Source organism: Lepisma saccharinum, chromosome 11, assembly GCF_977018435.1.
Source record: "Lepisma saccharinum chromosome 11, izLepSacc3.1, whole genome shotgun sequence".
NCBI lineage: Eukaryota > Metazoa > Arthropoda > Insecta > Zygentoma > Lepismatidae > Lepisma > Lepisma saccharinum.
Window position 1 is genome coordinate 50,812,823 of NC_139239.1, and position 15,814 is coordinate 50,828,636.

At 39.6% G+C, this 15,814-nt stretch overlaps 1 protein-coding gene across 1 annotated transcript in view; it reads left to right on the top strand.

The window, feature by feature from the left end:
- Nucleotides 1-923: 923 nt before the first annotated feature.
- Nucleotides 924-15,814, top strand: part of LOC145994795 (glutathione S-transferase-like) — a 35,970-nt gene continuing 21,079 nt past the window's right edge. Inside the window, exon 1 of the mRNA XM_083131086.1 lies at nt 924-1,030. The gene's annotated coding sequence lies outside the window, so the exon portion shown is untranslated. The remainder of the gene's footprint in view (nt 1,031-15,814) is intronic.

Here is a 15,814-nt window from a genome sequence, read left to right on the forward strand (position 1 = left end):
TGTCACGTTTGTATACAGCCATACACTTCATTCATTTGTTTCAGTTAGACAGTATGACGATAGCAATGGAAACGCGTTAGCAGAGAAGCTGACGGTGAAATCCTGAAATTAGCCTTTCCGCTCAATTCATGTATTGTTGAATGGTATCTAATGGTCGAAAGCACCTCTTTGACTTTTGAAAACCCATTTTTTTTTGTCAGCCTTTGGCTTACGTTGGTGACAATTTTTTGTTACTTTTATGCATCTTGGGAGAGACAGGCACAGTAATCAAATAATAAACTTACTAGCTAAATACTACAGTGGCGGCGATTGTGAGCCAAAACTGGGAAGGGCAAGGACAGTTTACTTTCACTTGGTAGACAAGGCTTCAGAGACCTTAGTGCGGGGGCAACTGGCCTCCTAATCGCAGTCACTGGATAAATATACAAACTGGCATTCTTAGTATATTTAAACAGTAGTCAAATAACTTGTTTCGTGCAAAGATCGTTGGAATCGCTTAATATTTCTTCCATCCATGTCTACTCATGTTTCGTCCCAACATACCAGTCGCAGTACAAGTAAAGCTTAAAGTGAGAAATCAACGTCCAATTCGATTGCCAATCACTATGCTTAATACCTTTTGACAACAAGAGAATATATTTATGTCTGTCTCTGTGTGTGTGTTTTCTTAAAAAAGGAAAAAGGATGCCTTCAAAAATCACAGCTTAAGAGAAAGATAGAGAAGCAAAACTTACTGGAAGAAAGAAAAGGAGAGAGAGAGAGAGAAGGAACTGAAAGAAATAAGTTTTACTGCATTTTCTAGTAGCAGAAACAGTATTGTATTTTTAACGTCGTTTTGCTTCTAAAGAGCATTGACAAAGCTCTTGGCAACAGTTTGTACTGAGTCATTTTGTAAGACGAGATAAACGCTTTCCTCTATAGATATCACCTTGATAACAAGGTCGCTATAGACTGGTGTTACGTAAGCCATAACAAGGGGGCGTTGTCTGCCAAGTCGGTGGTGTGCTTTCGTCCGCGAAGTACCGATTGGGTAAGTATCTTTTGATTTGCGTTAGGACGCTTCTTTATTAGATTTTTAAAGACCTAAATTTTCCTTGAATAAGGAAGTTTGTTGAAAGATAATGAATATTGTTAAGAAATATAACATGTAGGTTTGATTCACACTTCATGTGGTATTTACGTAGAAAAGGCAACCTACGAACCTATTTCTGTTTGGATTATTTTACGTCGCTTTTCTATGTGTTACGTTAACCGCGACGATGACATGAATGCAGGGGCGGCTTAAGTACCTAGCGGCTGGCGCGTGAAATGCTTACTTCTGATTATTATGTAAGCGTGGCTATTTATTTAAAAAGGAGTTTGATTTCTGTAGACAAAAATTAATTGAAGCTACTGCTGCATAACACAATAAGTAACTTATATTTCGAAATCAAGTAGCAATTGAAGCTAAGAGATTACTGTTGGTATTAGAAACATGCCCACAATAAGCGTGTTCTTTAACGGTAACATTTAAGGTACCGGTATTTAAAAGTAAGGCTATTATTTTCTTTCGTAAAAACAGTAAATATGTAACATACTCGTGCTTTTAATTGAGTGCTGGTGGAAAGCAGGGAGACCAGGGTAGATATAAGGGGGGGGGGGGTACAAACCCCCACCTGGCCCAGGTAAAAATTTCAACTTGAGTCGTCCCTACATGAATAAACAGACATACATCCAGATTTCGAACCCGAGACCTCTGGTTTCGTAGCGCGTTTGGTTAACTATTCCGCGACGGAAACTGGCGTTTCGCCAACCAAATATCAAGTTATGATGGAAGGCGGAGGGACAACGTAAGGTATGGGGTACATAAAAACTGTCAAAGGATTATTCAATAGCATTTGACTGATCTGTTTTACTTGTCTTGTGTGTTGGTGGGGAGGAGGGAGAAGTTCTGTCACCGTGAACACTTAAGGGTAAAGACATGCCGAAGATGCCTCGCGGTCGAGGTCGTGGAGGGCGCACGTACCGAAGAGATCGCGTCCTCGCTGGAAGTTCTCAGTTTGAGGAGAAACATTGCTGTGACGCGTGCTAAATTATTCCGTGCGTGTTTGAGTTTTTTTTACAATTGATTTTGTAAATTCAAGTGTAGTTAAACCATGTACTCCAGTGAGAGTGAAGATAACGATAACCTGACATTTCCATTTGAGTTGCTATTTTCTTCCATCTTCTATTTAAAACGTGCCTATTATGATGTTGTTTATACCTCTTATCCCATATTGCTGCAACATTCCTCACTAGTTCTATTAATATTTCTTTCATGATCAAATTCAACACTGCAGCAAAAACAAACACGTTCGTTCGTTCTACTGATCTTCCCTCTCAAGCATCAGAAACGCACACAATCATCTGCAGACGAAATTCTGAACAACTGAAGATAGTATTCCGTGCAGAGCTTCGTGACCTTGGGAGAACCAATGAGAACACGAGCCACAGCGATGCTTCCGCTTGACATCTATGTAAAAACAAACTTGGTTGTTCATCACCTACGTCACTATTCACCTTCGCGGTCGACTCTAAAAGGTCGCGATGTAACGAATCACACGGAACTGGATATACAGTAGGAACGCTCTAGTTGACGCTGGACTGGCTACTCATTTGCTAGTTTTCACCTCACACGGTACTTGATATACCGTACTTGTCGATAGTCTTTCGTTCCCATAATGGCGGCCGCGCGAGATGTAAACAACGTATCACTTCAAACTTTTAAAATACGATAACTATTCAACCGAGAGGAATATCGCTTCGTATTAAATGGTTTTAGGTAGAGAAGAATGGCGCTGATAAAATACATATTTTACAACGTTTACTATACACGTATGGAAGAATATTTTAGCTTTTTCAATTGTAAACATGCCTTTCGTGCTGTATTCACTCGGAAACCACAGACAAAAAAAGGCTACTTTGCAAACTCACAGATTATCTTCACATGGCCAAACTTTGCTCTGATTGGCTGTTCCACAGAATCTAGTCGAAGAAGTTAGTAGCAATTAGAACATGTCCTATTCCTCAAAACCAGTCAAGCAGTCAGCCAGGCGGCCATGATTTCTACCTAGAAAGTCAGTTCATCGCCAACTAGAGCATTCCAACTAGAAATCCAGTTCCGTGTGATAGGGTCTTTAAACATCGACCGCGAGGCATCTACGGCATGTCTTTACCCGCCAGTCCACTACTTCGCCCATTCGTAATTCTTCAGATATTTTTCTTCCTATTTCAAAATATCTCAAAATCTCCTCTCATTGTGCTCTCTGGAAAATAACTCAAGAAGAAACGTTCGCACACTCAGTGGCTTAATCTGTGCACAGTGGCGTGCCAGGACAGGCCCGTAGCAAGGGGTACCATAAGGGGGCTAAAGCCTAGGTTGCCATTCAAAGCTGTTTTTTCTTTCTTTAGGACAACCAAATTCAGAATATGCGACGGAGAAATTTACACTTGGCAGAGGAAATAGGGGGGGGGGGATACTCGACTCTTGTTCCCATTGAAGATTTTCCAGTGATGAAGTTACCCAGATACTTCCTTTAGGGCGTTACCCCGTGAAGATAGATGTCACGTTTTAGCTCGATATTCGACGTTCCTTGTTCGAGCACGCCACGAAAAGATCTCTACGTGGGTCGTTCAATATATAAGTTTCCGTATGCTGTAAAAAAAAATATATTTATGATACGTTAGAAAACTATACATACATGTGTAGGAGGATCCTTCCTCACTTCTCCACATAAACCCCATAGAGATTCAGGCATTTGTCCCACCGTTGCACCAATTTGTCCATACCCTTTGCAAGAAAATCAGGGCTCTGGCTATTGAGCACTATTCTCACATTCCGCTTCACTTCTTCATCTGTTTCGAAACGGTAACCTTGCAATTCATACTTTTCCATCTTTTTCCGGTGTTAATCACTCGGCGCTAATCGGGGCTGTATGGAGGGTGGGGCAGCCGTTTCCCACCCCAATTCTTCAATTTTGTGTTGTGTTTGCACTGCTGAGTGGGGGCGAGCGTTATCGTCAAGAAGAATGACATCAGCTGACAGGAGACCTGGTCGCTTATGTCGAATTGCGTTTTTCAGTTTATCCAATGTTTGACAGTAACGGTCAGCATTAATTGTTCTTCCTCGTTCCAAAACGTCCATAAGCAGAACGCCCTTAGCATCCATGCTTCTGAACTCCTTATGACGCGAGCCCGCGTTTTCCGAACAAGCATTTACTTTTCGCCCTTGAGAGCATGTACCTTCACGTCCGATAGCGAATCGATTGTTGTTCCTTGTAGACGAAGGATGGCGCTTGTCAACCATGTGCTTCTTTTAAATGGCAATGCTTTATACAATTTTTATAGCACAGGGAAACATATATTGAACGTCCCTAGTAACATACATAATTTTGGATTATGAGGTTTTTATTTTTTTACATTACAGACATTCTCAACTTGGCCCGAAATGTTTTTCTCTGTGATCCCTTTCCGAAGAATTTCATGAAATTGTTGCGATTCGCCGACTTTTATGAATCTTTAAATAGGCAATAACACATATTTTAAATTAAATTTTTGTTATTAGCGTCGCTATTCTTCCACTTTTGGCTAATCGCGACGATGAGGATAAGTGATGATATGATGAAGGGACACTCACAAATGACAACCATGACCAAACCGGGATTCGAACCCGGGACCCATGGCAATGTAACGTGCTCTACCCACTCCGCCACCGAGGCCGGGTATATTGCTTAAATTTTATTGAGTTTTTCATTGTTTCCTCATTTCAAAATGTGTACCATGTAAATATCATAATCCATGGCGTAAGACGAAAATTTAGTAGGATGCACATAAAATGTCAGTGCTTGGTAGTGCGGGGGAAGGCGAGGGCGCCAAACCCCAATCCTGTCTGGGGAGCTAAAATATCTAGCTACGCGGCTGTCCCAGATTTTGGAAAGGGGGTGTCACGCATACTTTTATTTTAGTAGTAGTCAGACGTCAAATTTGCCACCTTTTCCTGTTTCTTGGGGGGGGGGGATACGGTCAAAGGGGAATTACGACCCCCACCAAATCTGTTTTTGAGCCCGCCAATGTGCACAAGCACTAAATAGTGGAATGTCACGTCATGATGAAAGTACACTTAAACAAGTCCGAGAACGCTAGTCCATCATTTCTCAACCTATGGGGCGCAAGCCACTACTGGGTCCCGAGGGAACGTTTAGTGGGTCGTGAAGTCGGGTTCGAAAATTTATTTACTGTGTCTTAAAATCCTAAGAGTAAAACTAAGAGAAAAACTGTGTGATATCAGCTGTGGTTCCAGCATTAAAATAAATTTCTAGATTCAGACTAACAAAGTTTTGGATATATTTAAGAGGTGAGTATCCTGAACTTTCGGATAAGGCATTAAAGTTGCTTATGCCGTTCTCCACCTCATATTTGTGTAAAAAGGGATTATCATTTCTGAATTTAAGTGAAAAGCAAATATAAATAGACTTGACATGCACTCAGATTTACGACTTAACCACCATCGAACCCAACATATCCATCAATTTCAGCATGTGTGTTTAGTTAGATGTTAAACTAGAGTAAATTAGTATTTTAAATTACATATTTACGTTTCTAGAATGAAGTATGTGTAATTTGTTTAAGCAAGCGTAAAAAAGCGTTTCTTAAAGTATTCGATGTGACCAAAAATATGATTTTAAACTGGGTGCACACCCCTACAAGTAATTCTGCCGCCCATGCTCATGGGTCCCATGAAGTGTACTATCCTTCAAGGTGGGTCACGGACTGGAAAAAGTTGAGAACTACTGCGCAGGTCCCTTCAGGAAATGAAATGCAAATTAAATTAACGTTTCCACTTCCTCCAGTTTTTTTTTCAAAGTTACTGGAAAGAGACGACATGGGGCACCGAAAGGGGGGTCATGGGAGTCGGAACCTTCCCCCCTTGGGCTTTATTTTTCGAAATGAAAATGGGGCATTACAATTAATTCACTCGATTTTCTTAATCAGAATTGCATTCAAAAAGTTTTTCGGCAGTTAAACGCCATTTAAAAGTTTTCTGAATACACCTATGAGCAGATTATGGAGGAAGATAGAGGCATGGGTGTAGCCAGATATGTTTCTAGTGATGGTCAGGCCATTGACAAAACTTGAATAGTGGAAATAATAATAATAGTAATAATGGTTATGGTTATTATACATTGGTAACTACAGGGGCCCAAAAGGCAACTGAGACATTGAACATGTGTAACTTTTGTACAAAAAGCTATAGACATGAAACTTACAATGAGTATTAAATTTGTCTGTGTGCTATTCACCATATAAATTGCAGCTACATATTGAAATATTGTTGCTATTTTTTTTCAATAAGCACACACATTTTTCTACAGTACTGTTCTTTTATCATATAGTTCAAGGCTTCAAACTGCACATACGTATGGAGCATGAAAGTACCATCTCGTCAGGCGCGGCTCGTGCATAATTTTGTTGGGGGTTCACCAAAATTATGCAAAGTGGACTTATCTAAATCTTTTGAGACACTACACGCTTTGGTTCGTAGAGATAGTACTGAGAAAATTATCAAATTTTGGCCGGTAGATTACTGACAAAGTTAATTTGCTCTATGTTCAAATAACAGTGACAGCACCAAGGAGTGTGTGTGTAGGGGGCGATCATTTTAATTTAAGATTTTCGTATGGTATTGTATTTAATCTCAGAATTCAGAAAATATTCTCGCCTCAATTTTGCCTCTTCCACTCTTGCCAACACTTTTCTGGTCCCACCACTGTCAAATATACTATATTATTGGAACTGGATCCTGACCCTACAGTTAAACATACAAATCTCTGCCTGCTAAAATGAGCATCTATCAGTAATCGAACCCAAGACCCCTCGATTACAAGATAATTCTTACATAACTATTCGAAAGTATATCGCTAAATCAAAGCTATTCGATACTATTCTATGCAATATGTTTCTTTCTTGCGATGAACAGAATTAAACAAGAATCAAAGCGCACAATAAATATTAAAACAAAATATATTGTTCACCTACTTGCATTACTGTCCATGTTTGTAGAGAAAGTCCATTCTCCTCTCCTTTCTTCTTGCAAATTTATCAATAACAGCCTCGTTGAAGTCTTGGATGCTACCGATGAACTCCTTTTCTATCGAAAGCATGGCCAAAGCTGTTAACCTCTCTTCTGTCATTGTGCTCCGGAGAAAAGTCTTCACACGTTTAAGGGTGGAGAAACAGCGTTCAGCCTCTGCGGTTGTCATAGGAATGGTCACTAATATTCTTAATAACTTAATACACTGACTGAAAGTTGTATATAAATTGTTCCTCATCATGAACTGTAGTAGTGCTAAAGCTCCCGACACCTCCCGAAAGTCTTGACGCATGTAAAGGATTTCCAGTTCTGTTCGAATTTTGTTTTCTTCAATAAAGGGGTAAGCCTCTAGAGTTTTTTGAAGGAACACGTGTGGAAATTTCTTTTCGTAACTGGCAAATTGATCTGAGAGAAAAAGATTTGCTGCAAGAAGATGGTTGGTAAACTGAAAGCGTTCCTTTGTGTGACTGATTATAACGTCGCAAACTTCTTTTGCAGCAACACTCTTTGATATGTTCGATTCCCGACACCTTCGCTTTTAGTCCAGGAAAATTAGAAAAAAGAATGGAAAAAATTCCAACAGAGATAAAAATTGGTAGATATCACCAGTATGGTATTTCGAACAACATACTAAAAGTCCCCGACAATCCGAGTTGTGCTCTGGCCGCCATATTGGAAAATGGCAGATGAACGGTGACGTTTGATCATAATTGCTTTATTAACTAAAAATGGTGAAGGTTGAGCCGAAAATGTGTTCAGATATAAATTAAAGAAAATAAAATTTCCAATAACTGTAATAAGATAATTTTTTGTGATTTAACCAACCATTTCACCGTTAATAATATATGTAATTTCTTTACATGTGCTGCCCGTTGTGGAACTTGGATGTAACGTATGTGATCATCGGAAAACAAACTGAATAACCTTTTTGGCAAGGCAACACTGGATATAACCCAATATTGTATTATTTGTGAACAAACGTTGAGTGAAGGTGACACTGTGGTTGTGATAAAAGGCTTAAATGCTATAAAGAGCAGCAGTTTACGTCGAAAAGATGGAATATTTGTGAAATTGGAAAATGAGACGAATGTGAGGTTACATATTAAGTGCCGTAAAGACTATACTCGTGTAATCGTTCACCACAAAATTCAATACTCCTTTGATCAGCAGTGCATATATTTGACTTCAAATGTGATTGCTTGTTTTGCAGTGTAGTTTGTAATATTTAAAGCAGAAACGAAAAGAAACGTGAACAGACGATCCTTAACATTCAAGGATAAAATCATTGAAGCTGCCATCAAGAGGAATGATGATTGGGGAAGGACTGTGCTTGATCGAATTCATACCGTTATTGATCTAGTTCAGTTGAGGCTAGGTATCACCATCCTTGTTTCACTAAATTTTACACATCCTCACCTATATCGGGTAAACGTGGTAGGCCTGAAGATGAGTGTATTTCTATAGAATTTCTGTAGTTATGCTGCTACCTTGATAATGATAACGACGAATGTCAGTACTCGATGAATTAACTTATGATGAAGATGAAGGAATATCTTCCACAAGATACTGATGTCTCAGAAAAAAACTCTTAAGAAACATCTATGTGATCACTATGGAGAAGACATGATAATAATAACACGTAAAGGGCAAACCACTACAGTATGTTTCCGTGATACAGGATATAAAATATTATCGAAAAGTTGGTACACACAGAAAGAAGAAGATCCAAAGAATGAAAGACTTAGAATTGTTAGAACTGCTGTCGCAATAATTCGGGAAGATATACGATCTGAAACATATGCCAAAGATATGTATCCAAATCCACATTAATGCTTGAAGACAGCTGATGATATGGTTCCAGAGACATTAAGGGTCTTTACAGAGGGTGTGATTATGAAACGAATAAAAGGAAATGAAGACTCCATCAAAATAAAATGTGTGTGTATTGAGCATGCTATTATATCAGCAGTAAGACCACGGTCATTCAATTCAATGATTCAGATTGGACTTGCAGTTCATCTACATAGACATTTTGGTTCAAGAAATCTTATTGATATGTTATGAAGCATGGGTTTATGTGCATCCTACAATGAAGCCGTATTGTATCTTAGTTCTGCAATGTTAAGTGATGAGGAAATTGTTGCTGACAAGGAATTATTGAATCAGTTTGTTTTTGATAATGCAGACGTCAATGTTCGGACCTTGGATGGACTAGGAACTTTCCATAATATGGGGAGCATTATGTGCACTACTCCTGCAAGATCTGTTCATCCCAGAAAAGAAATTGTTCGATTGAAGAAGCAACCACCAGAATGTTACCTTGCCAAATTTGGTAATGTTCCTTTACGCACATACGTTGTGCCTGCTGTCCGTGGCCTGCAGAAAATCAAGATTAAAGAAATTGAATTCACCAAACAGGTAGCACCATCAGTGCATGTTGCATCACTTCTTGATTTTGTATAGATGTGTGGAAATCACCTTACCCTGTCACCAAGTCCAAGTTGGAGTGGTTATATGGAGGTAGCAAGGAATATCACATTTCTGAAATAAGTATATTACCATTTATAAAGCTGCTACCGACAAGTCCAGATGCCATATACTCATCCCTTATGTTCGCAGTTGAAGAATGCATGAAACATGGTCAAAAGACATGGACCAACCTCTATATCTGAAAACCTCTGAAATTGTTGCGGCTTCTCTAGACAACGGAGATATGTCGTCAATTGTCCTTCGTCTAGGTGTATTCCACATGCTTATGTCGTACATGGGAGCGATAGGATATGTGCTGAGGGGAACCGGATTGGAAGAAGCTTGATCAGTAATATATATTATTCGTTACAAGTCACGAAATAAAAGTATAAAACTTCAATCAACACCAGGCAAATTTGATTAGAAAATAATGGGAAAAGTTTCCACAGAGATAAATTTATTTCTTACATTATTGGATTATATTGGTTAAATTTATTTTTTACATCATTAGATAGGTTGGTTAAATCACAAAAATTTATCTTATTACAGTTATTGGAAATTTTATTTTCTTTAATTTATGTATGAACACATTTTCGGCTCAACCTTCATCATTTTTAGTTAATAAAGCAATTATGATCAAACGTCACCGTTCATCCGCCATTTTCCAATATGGCGGCCAAAGCACAACTCGGATTGTCGGGGACTTTTAGTATGTTGTTTGAAATACCATACTGGTGATATCTACCAATTTTTATCTCTGTTGGAATTTTTTCCATTCTTTTATGACATTTTGCCTACTTTTACTGGACTATTTGCTGATTGTGAAAATACCTGGGATGATTCTTCAATTCTCTTAATATGTACGTCTCTTACTTTCTCAATTGCCAATTCGAACCCCAGCATTGCATCTTTAAGCTGTATAGGATCTATATTTCGGTTCTGTAATTGCTCATATAATATATCGACATGAGGCATTATGAGGTAGAATACTGACAACCAAAACTGAAAAGTTTCATTTTCTAGTTTTAAGCGAAGACCTCTTGCCTGAGCTATGGTGGAAGTTTGACGAGTAGTTCTTTCAATTTTCTCAAGACACTCAATTAAAGATTCCTTGTTTTCTTGTACAACCTGGACTGTTCTAGATTTAAAGTTCCATCTTGTATTTGAAACACGGGGTACTTTTTTCCCAACAATTTCGTTTAAAACTGCAGTTCTTTGTGAGGAATGTGAGAAAAAAGTGGGAATTTCGCTCAGATCAGCAAAAAACACTCGTACATCTGTATTTTGGCTGGTTGCTTGTGCCAAAATTAAATTTAAAACATGAGCATAACAATGTATGTAATGCGCGTATTGAAAATCTTCCCTGAGTAAAGTCTGAACACCTGAGTGGCGACCACTCATGACATTCGCACCATCATAACTTTGCGAAATAACTTTATTCGGGTCCCCAACGATTTGCATTAAAGCTTCTCTGAGGCATGCCGATAGAGCTGTAGCATCATGGTCAGGGGGAGTGAAAAAGCCCCAAAACCGTTCGACTGGGTTTCCATTGGGCAAAACATACCTCAGAACAAGAACCAATTGAAAAATTGATGAAATGTCTGTTGTTTCATCAGCAATTACCGATACGAAGTCTGCACTGGCTATTTAATCTTTTATCTTTTCGTGGCAAATTTCAAGCATGCACGATAGCAAATCATTTTGAATGTCCTTTGACGTGCCCTTAAAAACAGTTGCTTTTGATAAGTGGTCCCTGAGGGCAACGTCAAGTTCAGAACTGAAATCAACGAGGCCACGAAAAACTCCAGGATTTTGTGGCTCACTTTTTTCATCATGCCCCCTGAGCGCTAATTCAAACACCCCACAAAATTTTACACAGTCAACTATTTTTGACAGAATGTACCTGTTTTTACGAACCTGATCATTATGTCTCTGAATATTAAGTCTGTACGCGTTGTCGAGTTGCTGTCGTATGTCTTGCTTCCCCAGAAGATTGAGCTCTAACTCAGAATTCATGTGAGTCTTGGAAATTTCGTGTTTCTTGATTTTTTGGGACAAGTGACAGAGGTCAACAACTCCTGTTTTCGTCCATGATACTTCGCCACCCACACTAAATAATAAACAAGGGAAACAGAATAACCTGTTAGTTTCACTGCACCCACAAATCCATTCATTTCTTGAATATACATCCATGTTAAATTTCCTTATGATTTCCTTGTCCTTACTTTTCGATCGCTGGGTAATGTCCAAGGGGGGCGTCGGCCGACCAACACGCTTTACCTCCAGTTTCCTTTCAAGGGACAGTGACGAAAATTTTGTTTCCGTTAGGCTTTTCACCGTATCATTAGCCATTTGAATAAACTTATTTCTAACTTCTCACACAGCAACAACTACACTCCTTCCAATACACAATCCACCCACTCCACTCAACGTATCACCACGCCAAATATATTTCAATCACCAGCCACGCACTTCAAAACAAACTAACAAGTATGGAGACAATGACACGTAACAAAGTCAATCGCGCGCGTCCCCTCGAACACCCTCTCTTTCTAGAGTATAACTGATCGCACGAAACTCAAACAACTTTTTGGTCGTCTTCTGACGTAAGTGCGAAATACCTTCATTGTTGGGTTAGGCTTGAATAAATAGTAAATACTACATTTTTGGTCAGGCACGGTAAAGCCCCGAAAATTGCAGTGTATATATTCTAAGACAACTAAACCTAAAAAGCCTAACATGTCAACGGAAGCATTTAGTCTGACGTAAGAAGACCAAAAGGTTGTTTAAGTCTTGTCCGATAAGCGACCCCTCGCCCTCGCGCTATTTTTGACTTTTCGGCTCCTTCCACCTGAAGTGTTTCCATCTTAAAGAAGATTTGATTTGATTTGATTTGATTTAGTTTATTTTACTTCGCGTTTTGTGCCTCTTGGCTAATTTGCGAAGATGGGGATGAGTGATGAAATGATGAAATTGATGAATGGACATTCACAAACAACCAAGCCCGACCGGGATTCGAACCCGGGACCCTTGGCGTCGCCATCTTAAAGAAGAAAAAAAAAAAAAAAAGAAAACTCTGAATGTGTAGGCAAGTTGTTTTCTATCATATTTATCTTATTTGTCCCATCATCTTTACCTCTACATTTATATTACACCCTCTTCATTAATCTAATAAGTATTGTAAAATATAAATAATACAAAGAGAATGCCAAATGAATTCAAATTGAAACACACAATGCAACACTTAAAGAGAGAAGAGCGTGGTTCACTCCAGCTCGCTGGTGATCCTACGAACTGCGCATGTCCGTTTTGACGAGACGACCCTCCTCCAATCTCAGACTGCATGTATTTTCGCCATATGTACGCGTTGAGCTTCTGCTAGCCGTCCTAAGCTTTTAGCATGGTAGGGGTTGCCTTGCGGAGGTTCAGCGGAGACTTTGCACGAAACGGAACTAGAGAGGAGCTGAGTGGCTCTGGCCCGCGGTTTCTCCTTCTCACCAACAGAATTTGCCAATCTACGCTTATGAATATCTCAGTTATTGTTTATTTTGTATATTACTGGGGGTTCACTGCACATTTGCGCTATACAGATAACCGCACCTGCATCTCGTGCATCTTGTTAAAATAAATTAATGAATGACTCACTCTCTCCCTTTTTTAAGTTTTGGTCTCAGTGTTCGGAATCTCATGAATGCAGAATATTAATTGTCCACAGATGGATATGTCACAAGTTTCGTCAACCATAATAGCAAAATATTCCCGACTTTTAATATCTGCCACCACAGAGTGCAAAACAGATCTCCCTAATATATCAATGATCTCGTTCTGAATGTCATGTGAGAGCCATTTGTGGTCCGCCATCCACTACTCTAGTTTATGCACATCGTCTTTTGAAACTCTTTTTAGTAAAAATTTTAATAATACTCATAATTACATACTTAGTATATAGTAATAAGTCATGTGTTTTGCCCCCCAAAGTTGATGGTTTAGCGGTCTCAGCCCCCAAAGTTGATGGTCTAGAACATTTCAAATGTGTATTTAAAGTTAAGCAAAATAATACATTAGATCCTCTTAAGCAAAATTATTTGGGGAGCTCTGCCCCCACATCGTTAACATGGGGGGGGAGGGGGCTCGAGCCCCATGGAGTTGGCGCCTATGATATCTATATCTTCAAAACTGCAAGGTTGATAACGTTGTCTCCATTCCATTCCAAGCATTAAAATGCTGCACTTTGTATTACTTAGTGTGAGCAAGAAAGTAATACTCACCTTCACCAACAAACAGCTGGCACGTATAAATGAACAATAGATTTTATTTGCATCCAAGGATTACAGTTTTGTAGAACAGAGGTACATCAGTAGCATACAACATATCAGAACATTACAAACCCTAGACAAATAGACTTGGAGAACATTTGTAGCTTAACTGGATAATACATCATCATTGAAAAACATGGACTCAATTCTTTGTCTCACATTCTCCTCTGATATATGCGATCAGCCATCTTGCTCAAATTGGCGATTCCAAAACAAATGCTTTTTCTCGTTGGAGGTTCAGTGTTGAAATCACGATGAAATGCACACTGTACAGCAGTTGCAGACTCAGTTTTAATGAACCCACGAAAGCAAAAGATCTTGTGCTGCATAGTAGCCATTCTGCTCTCAAGTGACGACGTTGCTGCTAGGCGAGCACTCTAATAGTGGTATTTGAAACTTTAGGACCTCTTTCAAATGTTTTTTTAGATTATTCATATATAGCTATATGGAATTGGGTCCATATTTTTAAATCATGCTATATATATATACACACACACTGAGTGCTCACTGAATTGTGACCACCCCTTCAAACAACAAGGAATGTCCCAGCAACTGCTCTGATCACATGACCACCCCAACTGGAAATATCGTGGTTAATGTATAGACACAAGGCTACATGTTAGTCAAACAGCATATGTTAAAATGGGAGGTGGTCAGGATTTAGTGTTGTTTCAAAAAGGCATGATTGTGGGTGCCTGAGCATCAGGTGTGTCAATAACCTAGACAGCGGATGTGCCCATTCCAGTGTAGTGAAGGTGTACAGTGTGTGGCAAGAGAACGGGGGCAATGATCACCAAGAGGCAGAATTGCAAGGGCTTACGGAAGATGACATCACGGGGAGTGTGTTGAGTCAAATGGCTCATGACAGCTGAACGCACCATCAGCGTCTGGTAATTACGGGACCAATACAACAGTGGATGCACAACACCCATATTCCATGCACACTGGCCTGCATGAAGTTCTGCAGCAGGAGACCCACTCACCACCAACTCCTCATGAAGCATCAGCACTGACTTTGTATCACTCGGGCGCACGAGCATGCTGATTGGACCATGGAAGATTGGAAAAGGGCATGTTGGTTTCGATGAATCACGGTGTGGATGGACTGCCGTGTGACATCTGTTGTGTATCGAGAGGTGTTGGGGGACCACTTATACTCCACAACGCAACACTTTTACCCACACGGGGATGGCATTTTTCAGGATGGTAATGCATGGTGCCACCGAGGTAGGACTGTACTTGCTTGGCTGGAGGAACATTCCACAGAGATGCAGCACATGAATTGGCCCCCTAACTCCACCGATCTTAATCCCATAGAGCATCTGTGGGATGTTGTGGAAAGAGCTCTTCGAACCATGCATCCTGCACAGACATCAGTTGTCTCGTTATGGGATGCCATCAGGAATATATGGAGACATATCAGCACCTCGTGGTATCCATGCCACATCATGTCCAGGCTGCCCCCCGAGCCAAAGGTGGACCAACAAAGTATTAGGTAGGTGGTAACAATTCAATGAGCACTCAGTGTGTATTAATAATAATAACAATATAAGGCATCTGCCTGAATTGTATGTATGAGTTTCAATTTTGAAGTTTTTACAGTACTTGACCTGTAGATTCAGCAAATATTGTCTCTTCTATGGAAAAAAGGCAGGTTCAGGACTGATCTAATTTTATGCTCAAAGGTTTTCAAATTTCGTTCGTCCATTTTTTGTGTGGTATTTAAGGGTCCATTAGACATGACTAAAAATATCCCCATCCTTATCTCCTTTCTTTCTGATGCTCACTGCTTATGGGTGCAGCGAGATCCACAAGTATTGATTGGTGAATTGTATAGCATAAATCATGAGGCTATGCTTAAAAACTGGATAACTCTATCCAGTTACCAATTGGTAAATCATAGAATTTTGCAAGTAATAAT